Source organism: Sapajus apella, unplaced genomic scaffold, assembly GCF_009761245.1.
Source record: "Sapajus apella isolate SASKATOON/1434 unplaced genomic scaffold, GSC_monkey_1.0 scaffold189, whole genome shotgun sequence".
Lineage (NCBI taxonomy): Eukaryota > Metazoa > Chordata > Mammalia > Primates > Cebidae > Sapajus > Sapajus apella.
In genome coordinates, this window is record NW_022437129.1 from 533,798 (window position 1) to 540,038 (window position 6,241).

The following is a 6,241-nucleotide window of genomic DNA, read 5'->3' on the forward strand; positions in this document are numbered from 1 at the left end:
CCAGGCTTGGTGGTTCACACCTGTAACCCTAGCACTTTGGGAGACCAAGGTGGGAGAATCACTTGAGCCCATTTCAAAGCTACAGTGAGTCGTGTTCATGCCAATGCACTCCTGCCTCGGCAACAGAGCGAGAAGACCACATCTTAAAAAAAAAAAAGGGAAAGAAAATTAAGAGCTGAGTGTTTAGTGGCATTACATTGTAGCATTCACAAGGGCAAAACAGTGCCATTTCTAAAGGAAATAATTTTGCTGAAGAGCTACAAAGGCCACAGTTCAAATATGACAGACCCAAACTTAGAAGTCCTACTTTTTCTTTTTTTTTTTTGAGACAGGGTCTTGCTCTGTTGCCCAGGCTGCCGTGCAGTGGTGTGATCTCGGCTCACTGCAACCTCTGCCCCCTGGGTTCAAGCAGTTCTCCTGCCTCAGCCTCCCAAGTAGCTGGGACCACAGGACCACCAAGCCCAGCTAATTTTTGTACTTTTGGTAGAGATGGGGTTTTACCATGTTGCCCAGGCTGGTCTTGAACTCCCAGGCTGAAGCGATCCGCCTGCCCCAGCCTCCCAAAGTGCTAGAATTACAGGTGTGGCCTGCCACGCCCAGCCAGAAGTCCCACTTTTAACACAAGTAACTTCTATTTACTTTCAAAACTATGCATCACAAAGGAAATGGACAAATGGAGTAGGAAAGGCCTAAAAAAAATCTGACCGGACTATGGTGGTTAGCTAACAAAATAATATTGTATCATGGTTCCCATTTGCTTGATTAGTAATGTTGTGTCATCAACAAAACCATCCCCCAGTGAAAAGGGATCTCAGAGACACTCCACTCCACTATGCCTGCTGAGCAGGTGGCATCATCCAAAACATGTTGATGTGCGGGGTGGTCAGCAGGATTATTTAAGGCCTCTCCCCAGGCACGTACAGAAGGTTCTCTTCCACCAGCTTTGCCAGGGACCTCACAGCAGTTGAATTCTGTAGAAATAAGGCCTGTAGGAGGTAAGAGATTTTTGTCACGTTATGTTTTGTAGGATGTCCACATAGCCCATAGTCTATTGTGGTTCAGGAATGATGCAAATCATGCTATCATGCTCCCTGTTACCCTCAGTCCTCTGGAGAAATAGAGCAGATACATTGGACTCTAAAACCTCATTCAGAAATCTGCTGGCCTAAAATGGCCTCATGCTTTAGTGCTAGCCTTGTTAAAAATGAGAGCAACCCTGCAAGCAAGCTCAATATCGCTCCCTGTGACATGATGTTCAGCAGGCCTAGGAACTGGGTCTGAGGCCATGTCCTGGGCCCAATTTCACTGAATCCTCTCATAATCACGTTCTGTACCTAAAAGGGTTTCTCTCTTCCCTGGAGACATAAAATCAGAAGGCTCTGCCAGAGGAAATCTGCCACCCCATCAACGATGAGGTGATTTCGTGTACATAAAGGTGTTGCAGAGCAAAGATAGCTGTCACCACTGTGCGAGGGACCCTTTCACATGTTCTGATATAATTATCAAGGTGAAAGAAAAATCCAGTTGGATTCATGCTTTCAACTGGACTTGGGTTCCCACGAGGTCTTGAAACTTAAATCTTCTAGAATAACTATATTGGTACTGAATTCAACTGAAAAGAACTATTTTCAATGAACTTATTACTATTATCATAAACAGCCCTGCTGGCCTATTCACAGCAGTGATGATTTCAAATTACTTTTTTTTTTTTTTGAGACGGAGTTTCGCTCTTGTTACCCAGGCTGGAGTGCGATGGCGCGATCTCGGCTCACCGCAACCTCCGTCTTCTGGGTTCAGGCAATTCTCCTGCCTCAGCCTCCTGAGCAGCTGGGATTACAGGCACGCGCCACCATGCCCAGCTAATTTTTTGTATTTTTAGTAGAGACGGGGTTTCACCATGTTGACCAGGATGGTCTCGATCTCTTGACCTCGTGATCCACCCGCCTCGGCCTCCCAAAGTGCTGGGATTACAGGCTTGAGCCACCGCGCCCGGCCCTCAATTACTTTAAGACTCATAATTTACTAGAAACAAACATGTTATTTGTAATACTACTTTTCTTACACTCCCAGTAATGGTCCCCAGAGTTATTTATTTCCCATTCGCTCTATATTGTGTTTTCAGGATAGACATGGACCAAATTTATAAGACCAACAATCTGATTGTTGTCAGAGTGAAGGTGGGACCATCTTTGTGAAATATTTGTGGTAACATTAACATAACTAATATGCATCACAATACTCAACCCCTAAATTTGATGTGAAATGTCTGAGGCTAGTAGTTTGCATAGCCAGAATTGCATCCCCTAGGCTCTCCCATTATGAAATCTGATTATTAAGGGGCTTATTTGAGGCCATACAAGAACAAAAAGAAACATTAAATACAGTCCTTGGGGCCAAGGTGGCTCATGCCTGTAATCTCAGCACTTTGGGAGGCCATGGGGGGCGAATCATGGGGGCCGTGGGGGGTCAGGAGATGGAGATCATCCTGGTCATAGTGAAACCCCGCTTCTACTAAAATACAAAAAATTAGCCGGGCGTGGTGGCATGCGTCTTAGCCCCAACCACTCAGGAGGCTAAAGCAGGGGAATCGCCTGAACCCGGGAGATGGAGGATGCAGTGAGCTGAGATCGTACCACTGCGATCTCCAAAGATCCATCTCAAAAATAATAATAATAGTACAGTCCTTGAAGAAACAGAAATAGACAAATGTAGCTAATGCTTGTTGATGTCGATACCTTAATAACAAACTTAATGCTCTGAGACAATTACAAAAACATGTAATACAATTGCAATGGAAACAGCCAAAAATTCAGCATTGGACTGTTGAGAAATAATTTAATGCCCAAACAAAAATTCACCGCAAGAATCTCGGAGGGACTCGGCAATAAAGCAGCTTAGCAATTAGCTAGAGAAAAGTTCTGAGATTTCATCACTCGTTCAGCATGACATGCTGCTATCAAGATAACTATGGATTGGACTGATGTGGAAAATGGCCTATGGGTGGGTTTGTCCTCAAGACTTAGCACAATAAGAGCCACGGACATGGCCGGGCACGGTGGCTCACGCCTGTAATCCCAGCACTTGATCACTTGAGATCAGGCAGATCACCAGCCTGGCCAACATAGTGAAACCCCATCTCTACTGAAAGTACAAAAATCAGCCGGGCGTGGTGGGGGGTGCCTGCAGTCCCAGCTACTCAGGAGTCTGAGGCAGGAGAATTGCCTGAACCCAGGAGGCGGAAGTTGCTGTGAGCCGAGATCACACCACTGCACTCCAGCCTGGGCAACAGAGCAAGATTCCGTCTCAAAAAAAAAGCACCATGGAACATTAAACACTGGAAATTGGAAATTGTATCTGTACCCCTCCAAAGGTGCCTCGTCTTTGATACCAGATAATGGCCATGGGTATCTTTATGTTTTGTGGCTGGGAAATATTACTGAGGATGACAGAACAACTAACAAAGGGCCTAAATTGTTATGTAAGTGTGAGGTTATTTGATGGCAATGCAGGAGAAATGTATTGGGCCTTTCAAGAAAAACTCTTAACATTTTAGATAGGTGCTGCAGGTAAGCCACTCCTGTGGCTTAGGTTGGGTAAACTGTAAGCAACTACAAAATGATACTCAAATAGTTGCGTGAAACGGCAAGTGATAAAGACAGCACAGCAGTTTGTAACATTAATGTGTGCCAAAGGAGAATTTTTGCACACTGCTAATCAAGTTTGTTTTAACCATTTGCCATTAATATGATGGGTTTAGAGGTTTTTCCTGAGTGCATATCCCACTGACTGTTAAATTCATCCCATTGAGACCCTGATAATTGCTTTTGCGTCCATTCAAAATTCATATGTCGAAATCCTAACTAACCCCAAGGTGATGGTATCAGGAGGTGGGGTCTTTGGGAGGTGATTAGGTCATAAAGACAGAGACCTCTTGAATGGGATTAGTGCCCTTGTAGAAGAGAGCCCAGATTACCCTTCGCCCCTTCCGGCATGTGAGGTTAGTGAGAAGACAGAAGTCTATGAGCGAGCAGGCCCTCACCAGGCATCAGATCTGCTGGAGCCTTGATCTTGGAGTTCCAGCCTCCAGACTATAAGAAATAAATTTGTGTTGTTTATAAGCCACCCAGTCTGTGATGTTTTGTTCTAACAGCCTGATCAGCTTTGCTGTTTCACTGTGGGCTCGCTGAATATTTTAATGGTTACAAACTCCCCAGAGAATGCAGTGTTGCTACAAAATAATAACAAAGGTGGGGGGGAACTGTAAAGGGAAATAAAAATAAGAGTGCATTTGTCTTGTTCCCAAAAGGAAAAGAGACCCCTTCTCCCCCTCCCTTTGCTTAGAACATTTCCTTGAGAAAGCTGGTATTTGTAAAGCCTTCCTCTGTTCCTTCAGATGCTGATGCCAGTCTTTTTAAAGTTTAAATAAATCTTTTACCAGAATTAAAACCCAAAACTGTTTTTCTGAAAAGCCTGGGAGCCCCCCTCTTAAGCGTAATGTCAAGGATGACAGTGCCCCATGTCGCTTGTCACCAGGGGTGTGTCAAGGCGCCCAGTGCCCTGACAACCTGCTGTTCGTAGAGATTCAACTTGCTTTATTTTCCTATAGCAAAAGGCACAGATGGCCACCCCAATCACCAGGTGAATTAGGTAAGCTGGGAGTGTGTGTATAGCAAACAACGCTGTGGAGCTCTCTCACCTGAGTTCAAGTCCTCGCACGTGACAGCGTGTGTGTAATGGGTTGTAGCTGCTTGGCTACGTAAACGGGGGAGATTTCTGACGGTCTTTATGATCGCATTAGCTGATGACATGTAATGCATCCATGTGGTTAGTGCTTATTCAATCACAGAAGTACTATTTTCTTTCTTTTCCACATTTGTGGAGAGAATATTCTGGGTTGGCAGGAGATTTTATTTAAAATAATTTTTTTCCTCGATAGCGTAAGGTCTGTCTTCCAAGTTGCCATAGGTGACAATTTTAGCAAACGTTCTGTTACGACATAAAATGCCTTTCCTTACTGCCCAGCCCCCAGCTGGTGATACTTTACCTGTGTGTGACAGTATCACTCCATTTCAAGGAACACATTTCTGGGTGTGCTACAGTAGGGTGGGCAACGGTGCACTAAGTCAACCTAGAGATCACGTCCCCTTCATGCAGTAAAAGTTTATATCTTGTTGGTGGCGTGGTGTGATGAAAGCCAGTGGAATCGGGGGCTCCATCTTGCTCCAAGCAGTGTGGGGCCTTCGGGACGCAGGTTCCTCTTGTCTTGCAGTACTGTCATCTGCAACATGAGGGAGGTCTCAGAAACAGGAAGCACACAGCAAGCCACCAAACCTCTAACCCAGTCTTGGAACATACCAATCTTGAACCCTCAACGGGTCATAGAAGGGAAACCAGGCAGATGTCAGCACGCTGCTGAGACCTCGGTCAATGAGTCACCTAGGCTCTTGTGAATTACAGAATCAATGTTGGAAGCCCAGGAATCCAACTAATCAGGTTTGGGACCCAGAAGCCTGGCCGTCTTGGAGTCTGGAGAGGCTTGAGGGCTCCACTGAGCCAGGGATTTGTCATCAGAACTCTTGGGGTCAAGTCCTGGCCTACCTCTGGCTAGTTGTTTCCACTGAGACATGTTATTTCTCTCAGTTTCAGTGTCCTCCTCTGTAAAAACATGTATTCTACATACTGCTTGAGATGATTTCAAGGCTTACGGGAGATGATGTTTGAGGAAATGCTTTGAAAGCTACAAGGCACAAGACAAACACCACTTAATATTACTCATCTTGTCTCCGCAGAGACATCCCTCGCTGGGCCAACCTCTTCCCATATGTGCAAAGAGTGGGGAGAGGTAAACACTGACGTTTCTTCCAGTGCTGCCGAGTAGGATTCTAGCCATATGACACCCTCCCTCTGTGAGTCTCTGGACCCCCTCAGCCTGAGCCTCCAAAGTCTGGAAGGTTTCACAGCTCATGTGTCCACCAGATGACAGTGGAAGGGCTCAGAGAGATGCTTCCAGAAAGCCTTTCTCCACAAACACTACACAGAGTTAGGTCCCTGTTCCAACCCTTGGCTCAGACCCTAAAAGAGAGAGTCACTGTCATCTGTCTTTACCCCACTCAACCCCGCCCTGGCTTTGGAATTTCTCTACATTCTGTATTTGTCCCTAGCCTGTTAACTATAGCTTCACTGCTGAGCCATCTGTTCTAGACCATGTTCCTGCCTCTGCCCACCACACACTGTTCCCTGG